The sequence below is a fragment of the Scyliorhinus canicula genome, chromosome 13, assembly GCF_902713615.1.
Source record: "Scyliorhinus canicula chromosome 13, sScyCan1.1, whole genome shotgun sequence".
NCBI lineage: Eukaryota > Metazoa > Chordata > Chondrichthyes > Carcharhiniformes > Scyliorhinidae > Scyliorhinus > Scyliorhinus canicula.
In genome coordinates this window covers 109,990,768-110,005,052 of record NC_052158.1, presented here as the reverse complement: position 1 = coordinate 110,005,052, position 14,285 = coordinate 109,990,768, and the positions used below count along the sequence as shown (strand labels likewise).

At 48.3% G+C, this 14,285-nt stretch overlaps 1 pseudogene; it reads left to right on the top strand.

Annotated features, from left to right (window-relative positions):
- Positions 1 to 4,988: 4,988 nt before the first annotated feature.
- LOC119975639 lies at positions 4,989 to 5,543 on the top strand (annotated as a pseudogene).
- Positions 5,544 to 14,285: the final 8,742 nt, after the last annotated feature.

The window sequence follows — 14,285 nt, the reverse complement described above, 5'->3', positions numbered from 1 at the left end:
AGACTGGGCCATGGCCTGTAGAGACTGGGCCATGGCCTGCTGAGACTGGGCCATGGCCTGCTGAGACTGGGCCATGGCCTGCTGAGACTGGGCCATGGCCTGCTGAGACTGGGCCATTGTCTGTTGAGACTGGGCCATGGCCTGCTGAGAGTGGGCCACGGTGTTGAGCGCCTCTGCGATCTGCAGCTGGCTCTGGCTCATAGCTGCCTGTGAGAGGGCAGCCATGTCCTGGGCCATGGACGCCGCCAGTACGTAACGCCCCAGACCTTGCATACTGCTCCCCATGTCTGACACCATCGCACCCATTGTCTCCACCACGGATGCCACCGGTGCGGTTTCAGCCTGGGTGGCACGCATGACCGGCACCACACCCTGCTCCTGCACACAGGTGGACTCCTCTACCTACGTCTGCAGCTGCTGCAAGCCGGCCGTCACCCACTTCGATCATCCCTTGGTCCGTGACTGCATCAGGCCTGTGGGTAGGTGTGGTAAATCCAGGAACCCGTGACCCGTCTGTACGGCAGATGGTTGCTTGCGCCGGGCTGCCCTCCGAGCATCCGGCTCCTCGGCTTCTCCTACCTCCACCTGCAGTACCGGGATGTCTATTAGTGTACCAGAATCCTCATCGCTTAAGTGCCAAACCGAGGTGATAGTCTCTGCGATGGTGGAGGGTGTAGGAGATAACAGTGGCATAATGTCGTGCTCCTCATCCAACCCGAAGTCCGGGGAACCCTGCAGTGGTGTTTCCTGTCCGTCCATGCCCTGTGTGTGGGTGTTTTGGGGGGTTGTGTCCTGTGTGTGGATGTCCTGTGTGTCAGTGTCCTCTGTGTCAGTGTCCTGGATGGTTGTGTCCTGTATGTGAGTGTCCTGGGTTGACTGGGATGGGGGCCTGTTCATACTCCTGCCCTTCCCGTGGCTGGGTGTGGCCCTATGGCGTCGCCGCGCTCGCACATTCCCCCAACGGGAGTATAAGTGCCGACGCCGGAGTAAAAACCGGAGTTTTTACTCCGGCGTCAGCACCCGTTCACAGACCCCTATTCTGGGGCCTCCGTGGGGCTGGCAGGGGTGTGGCGCGATTTACGGGGGCGGGGCCTCGGCGTGGCGTCGGAGTCCCAGCGCCTCATAAAAGACGCAGCGCCTTGGGCCCCGCGCATGCGCAGTTGGGAAGGCACTAACTAGCGCATGCGCAGTGGCCGTCCTCCCCCAGGCTGCCCCGCACAACAATGGCACAGGGACAAAACTTTGCCAGCAGAGGAAAGGAGGCCCGCCGACAGAGAGGCCGGCCCACCGATTGGTGAGCCCTGATCGCGGGCAAGACCCCTTCGGAGGCCCCCCCCCAGTGCAGGAGACCCTTCCCAACCCACAGGCCGCCCCCCGAGCGTTCCCGAAGAGTTCCCGCCAGCAGCGGCCAGGGGTGAATGGTGCCGGCGGGACTCAGTCGTGTCGGAGCAGCCGCTTGGCCAATCCGGGCTGGAGAATCGGCGGCCCCACCGATTCCAGCAGCCCGCAGCCGATTCTTCGCACCTCAGAGAATCGTGCGCCGGCATCGGGGCGTCGTGGCGCGGTTTCTCCGATTCTCCGGCCCGGCGCGGGGCTTAGAGAATCGCCCCCCAGATGGGGACGGCATATACGGCTGACGGCCCAGGTATATCCCTGTCTTGTGGGCACCCTGCCACGTCCTGGGGGCGGTCGGCATCCACAGATATGGGTGGGTCGACGTTTGGTCCTGCAATACACAATACAGCATGCACGGTTAGACATGCAATCGAGGATGGGGGAAGGGGGATGGGGAAGTGGGATGGGGGAAGTGGATGGGGGAAGCGGGATGGGGGAAGGGCCTCCCTCCTCTGCTCCACTGCACCCAGGAGCACCTCGATGTCCAACTCCTAGAACCTCGGCACTGCGCGGCGGGTGGCCATTTTGCCAGGTCTCTGGCGGTGCTGTCTGTTGTGCGCGTGTCTGTAATGGGTGACGCCGTCGCGATTGCCGTCACGCCGCTGCTAGCCCCTTCCAGGTCGGAGGTTTCCTGAGACGGGTGGCCCGATGCTGGAATGGTTCGCGCCATTCTTGCCGCCGGCGTCGGACCAGCCCGTCGATTGCGGGAGAATCCTGCCCTATATTTTTCAAATGCCATGTTTTCATAATGAGATAAAGGTACCAATCATTCTTTTTTTAATATAAATTTAGTGCAACCAATTCATTTTTTTCCAATTAAGGGGCAATTTAGCATGGCCAATCCACCTAGCCTGCACATCTTTTTTGGGTTGACGGAGCGAAACCCACGCAAACACGGGAAGAATGTGCAAACTCCACACAGATTGTGACCCAGAGCAGGGATCAAACCTGGGACCTCAGCGCCGTGTGGCAACAGGGCTAACCCACTGCGCCACCGTGCTGCCCATGGTACCAATCATTCATAAGGGATTGAGTAAATACATTGTTCATTTAATTAGACTCGGATATATACATTTATATAAATGGAGAGAAAGCTTGAAGACATCAGAGCTGTGCTGTGTTCTGCTCACAGTTCAAAGTGAAGCAGTGTCTGGATCATATGACACACTTCCCTTCTAGTGGTGGCACGCTGCTATTTAAAAATTAATTAAAATAAATTAAAGAATTTAATATTGAACACTTTTAATGAAATTCTTCTTTATAAACACGTGTAGAAAGGATGATTGTTATGATAAGGAAAAACATAGACATATGCAGCTTTCCTTACTTACCGAGGAATGAGAAACTATGTGCAAGTCTGTGCGCATTCGCACTCACTTAGGGATAGAAACACGGTGGAGGTGTACAACTTGCAGCCAGAACCTGATTTCTGGATTCCCGACCCCTGTACAAAACCAATGAACCCTGTAATTACAATTGGATGTATGAGAAAGCTTTTATAGCAAAGTAATTAATTCATAATGTTCTGCATTAAAAAAACAGTTTGCACTATAACCTATAGAATTATCCAGAACCTTTAAAGTATCAATATCAGAAACTGGAAGCACTTGAAACCTTATACCATATGTGTAAAGAAATATTGTGCAATTGACAAAATTGATCAGATTAAACTGTCAATGAAGTAATGTTTTCCCTTGGTCACAGCTGTTTCAACAGAGTACTGGATGTCAGGGCTCTCATTATGTTTTGTTGGCACAGACTGTCATGTCAGTCTGTCTATTCACTATGTGCATGAGTGTCAATGCTCCACAGTTGCAGCTTTCAATCATTCCTTATGGGAGAGATTTTCCTTTGCAGGGGGAGATCAATGTTTCAGGAATATGAGCAGCACATACACTTGTGACTCGCATATCATATGCATCCCATAATAATCAAAGCTGAAGCTGCATCATTCTTTTAAATCAACCGTTGCTCGGCTAGCTGGTGCATTAGGCAATGTAAGATTACAGAATGATTTTGATTGAAGATTGAGCTTCAGCATTAACAATAATAATAATAATCTTTATTGTCACAAGTAGGGCTTAAATTAACATTGCAATGAAGTTACTGTGAAAAGCCCCCAGTCGCCACATTCCGGCGCCTTTTCGGGTTCACAGAGGTAGAATTCAGAATGTCCAAATTACCTAACAGCACGTCTTGCGAGACATGTGGGAGGAAACGAGAGCACCCGGAGGAAATCCACGCAGACACAGGGAGAATGTGCAGACTCATCAGCACAGACAGCGACCTAAGCCAGGAATCGAACTTGGCACCAAAGCGCAGTGAAGCAACAGTGCTATCCACTGTGCTACCGTGCCGCCCACCAAAGATTTGCCCTCCATCTAAACTAGTTTCCCTTGTGGTGACACAGAAAGAGCATGAAAAGTAAGCAAGTGAGTGAAGTTATTGGGGAAGAGCATGCAGAGAACAGTGCCTTGACTAGTTTTACAGGGTCACCAATTCCTTCTTGTACTGTGTGTGACACTAGAAGATGTGTTTGCTGCTTGAACAATTACCCGAGATGTAAATAGGGCTTCCTGCTCCCAGTCTCCAAGAGTCCTTCTCTTCTAGTCCTCATTTCAACCAGAAATATGTCCACTGATGTTGTACAAAACTTGTTCTCCTTAAGGCTGCTCTTGTTTAGATGTTCTTCAACTCATGGCACCTATCGTTCAAACATCATGCCGCATTTACCTGGCGGCAAGAAGCACAGCATTTCCTGCAGTGTAGCCCAATAAGGAATGGTATTATAATTCTCAATCTATCTTACCTGTATAATAAAGGACCATGGCGTGTATGTGTATGTGTGTGTGTGTATGTGGGGGGGGGGGGGGGGGGGAGGGGGGGGGGTGGATAGTGGGTTAGCAGAGGTTCTACCAACCCCCAAATATTTAACAAACATGTGGAGAATTCTGTCCCAAGATTTAACCCACAATCAACGTCACGTCATTAAAACAGACGATCACATTGCTGCTTGTGGGACCTTGTTTTGTGCAAATTGGATGCCACATTTCCTACATTACCACTATGACGTGACATCATTGGATGGAAAGAGCTTTGGGACACCTCAAGGTTGTGAAAGGTGCTGCATAAATGCAAGTTGTTTTTTATATCAAGCCTCTGATGAGCAGCTAATGCAAAGGCTATTTCTGTCATATACTTTTGTCTCCACCTACTGGACAAATCGTATCCTTACAGATGAGGCAAAGCAAACAGTACAAGAAAGAACAGATGAAACAAAGTTCTTAGTTAAGTATATTATACCCTACAGGGATGATCATCACTGAACCTAGTAAGCAGATGAAGAGGTGGGGGGAGCATTACCTCAAACCCTATGCCAGTGAATGTTGACAATGAAGAAGCCCTTAGCGTCATTCCAAACTTTACTTTCATAGAGGAGTATGATGCTCTGGAAGAACCACTGTCCTGAGAGCTGAATGGCAGGAAAAGGTTAAAGACACGTGTGAAGAAGTTGCGTGTCTGCGTCACTCCCCCCGCTGCAACATTCCTGTAAGAAGTGAAAGTAACATGTGGTTGAGTAGCTGACACGTCGCCTTTGTCCTGTTTGGAATCTTGATACATTGAGACAATGGAAGAGGAGATCCATGCCACACTGAAGATTCTAATCATTGGGGAGAGCGGAGTGGGCAAGTCCAGCCTTCTACTGAGGTTCACGGATGGTACGTTTGACTCTGAAATGGGTTCAACAATTGGGGTTGACTTTAAAGTGAAGAGCATGAGAACTGATGGAAACAATGTCAACTTCATTGCAATGTCAACTTTGCAATCTGGAATACGACTGGACAGGAATGATTCCGGATATTAACATTAGGCTATTACAGAGGTGCTCAAGGTGTTATTTTCATGTACGATGTCTTAAGGAGAGAAACCTTTGGAAGCTCGACAACTGGCTGCATGAATTGGAAACTTTCAGCACAAAGCATGGAATTGTAAAGATGCTGGTTTGAAACAAGATTGATAAATTTAACCTTTAAATTGACCACGATGAAGGACTGAGATATGCCAGGAAACATTCAATGCTGTTTATAGAAGTCCGTGCTAAAACCTGCGACGGAGTGGAGTGTGAAATAATGAAGTGGTGGAAATAATTAAATTTATTGAAAGAAAAGCAGTGAATTGTGTTGAAAAAAAATTACTAACCAAAAGAGTTGCTGGTATTTGTTTAAAACATCCTATGACACCATCTACCTCAATGATCTAAAATCAGAGGATAAAGATGAAAATAGTCCAGAAATAAATTAACAACTGGAGAACAATTGTGTGTGTTTCACATGGATACCAGAGTTGGCCGTGACTCCAATTCTGAGCAGACTCACTGGGAAAAATGGGTTGGAAAAATGAAATGTAAATGGTGTTCTCTGAGGCGGCACAGTGGCGCAGTGGTTAGCACTGCTGCATCACGGCACCGAGGTCCCAGGTTCAATCCCAGCCCTGGGTCTCTGTCCGTGTGGAGTTTGCACATTCTCTCCGTGCTTGCATGGGTCTCACCCCCACAACCCAAAGATGTGCCGAGTAGGTGGATTGTCCACGCTAAATTGCCACTTAATTGGAAAAATAAGAATTGGGAACTCTAAATTATTTTGTCAGAAGTAAATGGTATTCTCCTGCTGACATGTGTTCAGCGTGGCCTCTCATCACAAACACATTCTTCCACCAGAAGGACAAATATAAAACTAAATGGAGGTATCCCAGATCAAAGCATTGACACCTCCTGGGTTATGTTATTGTTCAGGACAAAGGTCTAAGTGATTCTCTGGACAAACTATCGACCTGCTCGGTCAGTGATGAGCATCCACCAAGCACCAAGATATTGCAAGGCCCAAAAGTCCAAGAGGAACATTGATCAATTTTGCAGTTCGACTAAAGAGAGGAAATCCAAGTGCAGCTCAGGACAAATATGGAAAATCATCACACATCTAACCCCCTCCCCCCCCCCTCCCCTCCCCCCCTCCCCCGCCCACTTCAGGAATGCAACAATTATATCTAATTTGAGGAAAGGCGATAAATCATGCTGTACAGACTATCAAGGTATCTATAGTAGGGAAAATGCTCAAACACATTTTTTCTGAGTCACCTATTTCCTGTGGCTGAGGAAACCCTCCCAACTGTAGCTTTAGACCTTCCATAGGAACATCCAATATAGCCGGGATTCTCCGCACCGCCGCGCCACATTTCTGCCCCGACCGGCCGGCGGGATTCTCCGTTACACCAGCCAGTCATTGATGTTTCCCATTGTGGGATAGCCCCATGTCGTCGGGAACCCCAGCCCCCCCCCCCCCCCCCCACCCCCGCCCCCCCGAAGCCAGCAAAACGGAGAATTCATGCAAGCGGAGAATCCCGACTGTGGTCTTTTTTTCCAGACCAATCCAAGGAAAATGAAAAACATTCTCCCCACCGGGTCCTTGTTTCTCAACTCTCAAACGGCCAACTTTCCAGGAAAGGCCAAAGAAAATGCACACTGACATTGTCAGTGTCTTTGACACTGTGACATTGACATCAATGACTGGAAAGAGCTGGCTCCCAATCATTCAAACTGGCAATCACTTGACAATCAAGCTACATCACACTTTGAGTCTCAGGATCTAATTTTAAAAAGGGCATAAAATCCAGCACTCCTTGCCCCACTGTCTCATGGGACATGTGCCCAAAGATCTGCGAGTCACGAATTGCCATGCGCAGTCACAATAATACCCATGGGAGAAACTCCCGATCTTGAGATGACATCGTTCTAGAATCAAGGGAGTGTCGCTGAGGATGATATCATAAGATCATAATAAATATGAGCAGGAGTAGGACGCCTGGCTCCTCGGCCTACTCTGCCATTCAATAGGATCATTGCTGATCTGATTGTGGCCTTAACTCCACATTGCTGCCTATCACTCCATAACCCTTGGCCTCCTGTAGATCAAAAATCTATCAAACTCAGTCTTAAGTATTTTTTATGACCCAGCTCATTAAAAAATTCCATCGTAATTCTGACATAAAGAGAGGCCCCTTATTTGCCCCCTTGTTCCAGTCTCTCCCATGAAGGAAACCATCCACTCAACATCTACACTGTCAAAACCCTCAAATGTACCTGTTTTAATAAGGTCACCACTCATTCTTCTAAACTCCAATGATTAGAGGCCCAACCTGCTCAATATTTCCACCCCTTCATCCCAGGAATCAGCCGAGTAAACCTTCTCTGAACTGTTTCCAACGCAAGTATATCCCTCTGTAAGTAATGGGAGCAAAACAGTGCACAGTACTTCAGATGCAATCTAATCAATGTTCTGTACAGTGGTAGTAGCAAGTCTTATCTACCTTAATACTCTACCCCTCTTGCAATAGTAACCAAAATCACAATCAGTGAAGAATATGAAAGCATGTTATGATGAAACTCAAATACTTACCATTAGTTGTAGGTTAGGATCTCCGGTTCCTGTCAAACCTCGGGTCTCTCATGCATACGCCAGCCGGGAAATGGCTGCACATGCACAGGAAGAGGTTTTTACATTCTTCGGGCTGGGGACTGGTCCTATGTGTCCCCACAGAAAGATAAAGAGAAAATGGTGTGAAGATACAGGTCAGATGACCTGATTCAGAGTGCATCCGTCGTGAATATGTCCCAGGGAGCAGGAAACAGGAAGGGAACAAGTGGAAGGTCCGAATCCAAGGAAGGGAATGGGCAGGAAAGATCTCAAGAGGTAATCCAAGGTAAGGAAAGCAGTGAAGACAGGGGCCAGGAATAGGTACGACTAAGTGAAGTTAAAGTAAGAAGAGTAATCGGCTCCGAATTCAACAAAGCGCTGAATGGAGCAGACTTTGAGCAAAGTGGGCAAAAGAGGAACCCTGAAGATCTGAGAAGGCAGATAAAGATTGGTGACGCCATGTGGCAGGCCATTGGGACAAAGGTACTCCTCGGGAGCAGTCGTGTTCTGCTTGGCATAGCTTAATAGATGAGATTGTGCATTGGAAAGTGAGATCCAGGGGAAAGGAATCTCAAAAGGTGAGATTGAAACCCTGTGAGGTGGATCATTGTTGAAGACATCCGAGTAGGAATGACTTTTGGAAATAATTTGAAGGTGGGATCTTCAGATGAGGAGATTGGAAATCCTCGTGAGAAAGATAACATTTCAGTGGGATTGGTTGAATTACAATGTGACAAATGTCTGGGTGTGTGGTTAAGAAATCCCATGGAACTTGTTTTGGTCGGGCCTGTCATCTGTTGTGCCGTGTGGTGCGTCCGACCACAGTTTGCCTGTTTATTCACATGTACCTGATACTTACCTTGACTGTTAGAGTGCAAGCTGGATCTGGTAAATCATTTTATCTTTCAAAACTAGGAGATAAATATTTATTATTGTTTATTCATAACCCATGGAATCTTCTGGCTTTATTCATTTGGTGAGCTCTTTGACTCTCAAACTTTATTTATTTTAAACAAAATGTTCTTGATCCCTAACTGGATCTCTCCCGTGTCCCGGGGTCTGGCCAAGAATCATAAAAATGCCTGTATGATCATTGGAAGTCACTTGTTGACAATTGAGTTTGAAATATAACCTGGGCGGAATTCTCCAATCCCGCGCCGGGCCGAATGCCCGCCGAATTCGGCCGAGTCCCGCCGGTGTCACTCACGTGTGGTCCTACCCAGCAGGACCGCAGCGCTCTGGCTGCGAGGGCTGTCCTGGTGAGGGGGAGGGGGTATCCGACTCCGGTGGGGCCTCCATAGTGGCCAGGCCCGCAATCAGGGGCTACCAATCGGCGAGGCAGGCTAATTCCAGTGGGGACCTATGTTCCTCAGCGCCGGGGCCCCTGTCAGGCTCCATCATGTTGCCCGGGGGTCGACGCAGAGACGGCAATCCACGCGCACGCGCGGACCCGCGCCGGCCGTGCTGGGGCAAGTATCGGCAGCTGGAGCTGGGTGAAGCGCTCCAGTGTCATGCTGGCCCCCTGTGCGGCGCAGGATCGCTGCACCTAGCGGCCAGTTGACGCCGTCATAAAACGCTCCGTTGTTTATGACGGCGTCAACACTTCGCCCCATTATCGGAGAATCCCGCCCCCTATATGTGATAGACTTTAATAGGAATGTTGTTAACCTTTTGATTGCCAATAGGCTGTATTGTCAGACCACCCGAATGTGTAAATTGTCAGCACTGACACTGAAAGTTTTATTTTAATAATAAATCTACTCAAACTTGTATTGCTATTAAAGTAGCTGCAAACTACTAAAATGGAAATAGTTATCAAAAAAAACATAATTTTAACTAAAAAATAAAGCTGAAACATTTAACTTTGCTTTCGCTGTCATCCCCTTTGGCCCTGTTCTTCCACTGCTCCATTTTTATTTTTAAAATGTAACATTTAGCTTTGACCACCTAATATATCTTTCCTTTTCTAATCTCTAACAGTTACTTCAGGTGTTCAGCATGTTAAAATTGGCCTGATCACTGATGTGAGCAAGTTAATAAATCATACATCAAAATGCACATAAATTGTTGCCGATAAATCTTTCCTAAAGACGCACAGAGAAACGAGTTCACCCGCGGCACTCTGAAGATTAACATAAGCTGGAAAAAGGAGCTTAAATTCTTATACGATCCTTGTATTTAGTCCAGGTAGTTCTACTTTCTCCATTGATTTCTGTGTAGATCAGGAGTAGGCAGGAGATGGGGGTCATGGAACAGGGGTGCACTCCGTCATGTCGGGGCCTTTTTTTCAGGCTCACCTGATTTTGACTTGGCGATGCTTGTATGTGAGTGAATAGGTGGAACTGAAATTCAAATGCCAGAAATACATAATCTGACATATATTCAGCCATTGGATGCCAGGGTTACCTGGCTATTTCTCGCCTACTGTTGCTACAATGATGGACTGAGGATTTTCAGCTTAAATTCCATGCAGATTGTGCAATTTTTAAGTATTACCATTAGTTGCTGCAGAAAATGTGCTTGCTCGTTAATGGTATGTTTCTGAAGGAGATCAGGCAATTTAATAAAAATGTATGTATTCCTAAAGCTAGAAAATTGGAACACTGGCGCCAGGCGGAGGCCATTCGGATCCTCAAACCTGTTCCCCATTTCAACTAGGTTATGACTGATATCAACTCCGTCAACCCACTATGGGTCCATAACCCCTGAATACCTGTGTCTAGCCAATCTATCAAACTCCATTTTGAAATTTTCAATTGACTTAGCTTCAAGAGCTATTTAGGGAAGGTGATCCAGATTTCCAGTTCCATTTGTGTGAGGAAATGCTTTTCGACAACATTCCTGAACGGCCTAGCTCTGATTTTATGCCGCCCTTGTTCAGGATTCTCCCACCAGAGAAAATAGTTTATCTGTCTTCCTTAATAAAAACCTTTGATATCTTAAACACCTCAATCTCATTACCCCTTAATCTTCTCTTCTCAAAGGAATACAAGCCTAGTCTATGCAACCTGTGCACATAATTTAAACCTTTTTTTAGATCAGCTGTCATTCTCATGCGTATGCACAACACACACTTCAAAGCCAAGATATGGGGCTGGATTCTCCGTCCCTCCGTGCCACATTTCTGTTTCACCCCGCCGACGGGATGCTCCGTTATGCCTGCTGGTCAGTGGGATTTCCCATTGTGGGGCAGCCCCACGCCATCGGGAAATCCCCAGGCTGCCGGCAAAACGGAACATCCCGCCGGCGGACAATCAACCCATGCTTCGCGAGGTCCCTGAATTGAACTCTAAATGGAGTCCAACCATTGCTTTCTGTAGCTGTAATTCAACTTGTATTCCAGTCCAGAGCCAGAAACCCACCATAATTAAGGATGGAAATCCTGCTGAAGATGTGCCACGTTTATGTGAAACTGATAAATTTTGTCCCACTTTCGGGTAGTTGCAATATAAACATTTATTTATGTTAAAAGATATTTACATTTAATTGAGGTTTGAAATTGTTATTGTCAACATTAAATGACTAATGTTTAAATAATTTAGGTGACACTTTTTCCAAGCTAACTGTGTAATCATCTGGTTCAAATTATCCTTTCTGCAGCCTTAGTTTTCCAATGTAAAATTTATTAACAGATTGCACTTACCTCTTGAAGAGTTGCAAAGGTCCTTTTATGAATATGGGGACAAGGCCAGCTGCCTACTGACTCACCTGCTGAGAAAGCAGGCAGCCACGAGGGAGATAGCGCATGTGAAAGACAGGAACAGTAAACCAGTCACCCCATCAGATAAGATGAATGTGGCCTTTGCGACTTTGTACCGAGAGCTGTACATCTCCGAGCCCCCGGTGAGGGATTTGAAGATGAAACGGTTTCTCAGTGGGCTGGGCATACTAGCTGTGGGGGAGGAAAAGAGACAGGGACTGGAAGCACCATGAGGACTGGGGGAAGTCATGGAGAGCCTGAACTCCATGCAGTCGGGGAAAGCACCAGCTCCAGAAGGGTTCCCGGTGGAGTTCTATAAATATTTGTGGTAGCACTGGCCCAGCACCTGCTGGAGAAGTTCAATAACTCACTATTGAGAGGGACCCTGCTGCCAACGCTGTCACAGGCCTCGATATTCCTGAAAAAAATAAAGACCCGATGGCGTGCAGGTCATACAGACCCATCTGATTCCTAAACGCTGATGCCAAAGTCCTGGCGAAAGCCCCAGCGAAGCAACTGGAGAGTTGTGTGCCCGAGGTGGTCACATAGGATCAGACGGCTTCGCCAAGGGCAGACAACTAACGGCAAACATCAAACACTGCTGAACGTGATCATGACGCCACCCGGGGAGGAGAAGCCAGAAGTGAGCATCCTAGACACAGAGAATGCCTTCAAGTTAGTTAAATGGAGGTACATACTGGAATAGTTTGGGTTTGGGCCAGGGCTCTCCTCATGGGTCCCTGCTACTATTTGCCCTGGCAATTAAGCTGCTGGCCATCATGCTCAAATCAGCAAAGGGCTGGGGAGGAATCCAGAGGGGGCAGGAAGCATACAGTCTTACTCTATGTGGATAACACGCTCTTCTGCACCTCAAACACCCAAGCCAGCATGGGAAGAATAATGGAACTCCTAAGGAGCCTTCTCAGAATCCAAGAAAAATCGTCCCCATAAACCCACGGCCGGGGGGGAATCAGAATCTGGAGAAACTATAGTTCAAGCTGGCCCAAAACAAGTTCCGATACCTGGGGATCTAAATATCCCATGACTGGACAAATGGAACTGATCGATTCTAGTAGAGGAGGTAAAGAGGGACCTGCGGAGGTGGGAGTCACTCCCACTCGCGCTGGCAGGGAGAGCGCAGACAGTCAAGATGAACATTATGCTCAGGTTCCTCTTCCTGTTCAGATTCTTACCAAGCTTCATCCCCAAGGCCTCCTTCACCAAAATAGACAAATTAACCATGCCGTTTGTGCGGTGGGGGGGGGGGGGGGGGGGGGGGGGGGGGAGCAAGGAACCCAATGAATCGCAGAAGTGTACTACAGAGGAGGAGGAATATGGGGGGCTTGGCCCTTCCGAACCTCCTATTCTACCACTGGACAGCCACCGCAAAAGAGTAGCGCGATGAATCACAGAGCCGGAGGCGGAATGCGTAAGAATGGAGGAGAGCTCCTGCACAGGGACATTCCTCTGAGCACAGGCCATGGCCCCAATCCCATTCCCCCAGCCAAGTAACAAGAAGCCCAGTGGCCATGCTAAAGACATGGAATCAGCTCTGGCACTCCTTCAGTCTGATCACAATGTCCACCAAGGCCCCCACCTGCAAGAACCATAAATCACCCCCACGACAATGGATGCTCCATCAAAAGGTGGAGACAGGACAAAAGGTGCTGATGGTAGGGGACCTATAGATGGATGGCAGAGTAGCAACCATGGGGGACCTCATGGACAAGCTCCAGTTCCCAAAAGGGAACGAGCTTCGATATATGCAAATAAGGAACATTCACCCAGCTACCAGGACACTCCCTACTGGACAGACTTCTAACTGCAGATGTAATAGCGAACAGTAAGTGCGCTGACTGCTAGAGGAGGTACGGTCACCTCTGGACAAGGCACAGGAGAAGTGGGAGGAAGAGCTTGGCATTGAGATAGGGGGGGCTTCTGGATCAAAGCATTGCATAAGATGAACCACCTCACCCTGCGCAAGGCTGAGCCTAACGCAGATAAAGGTGGTGCACAGGGCGCACTTGACCAGAACCCGCATGAGCGAGTTCTTACCTGAGGTGGAGGATAAATGTGATCGGTGCCAGGGAGGCCCGGCCAGCCACATCCACATGCTCAGATCCTGTCTCAGACATGTCAGGTACCGGATGTCCTTCTGGACGTCCTTCTTCGAGGCAACATCGAAGGGTTGTGGGGGTGAGGGTAGAGCCATGCCCACTAGTGGTGGTCTTTGGGGTATCAGAAGAGCTAGAACTCTTTACAGGGAGAGAGCTCCCCTAGCCTCTGCTTACCTGATCATCCACTAGAGATTCCTGCATGGCTGGAGATCAGCGCCGACACCTAAGGCCACCGACTGGCTGTCCGAACTGGCAGAATACCTTAAATTGGATAAAATAAAATGCACCATTCGTGGATCGGAGGAAGGCTTCCACAACACATGGGATCTATTCACCAGCCTGTTGCAAGACTTCTTTGTCACCAGCAATGAATAAGGGATGGGGGATACAGAAGGAGAGGGGATCGAAATGGACAGCAGAAGGAGAAAAGAAAGGGTGGGAAGTGCAAGAGGGGAATTATGGGAGGGGGAATAGGAGGAGGGATGACACCAGTCAGAACACAGGGCAAGCAGAGCAGAGGAGCCCGAGGGAACAAGGGGCAAGGAAAAGCCTGGGGGGGGGGGGGCACAACTACACCAGAATATGCCCAGTTGGCACCAAACA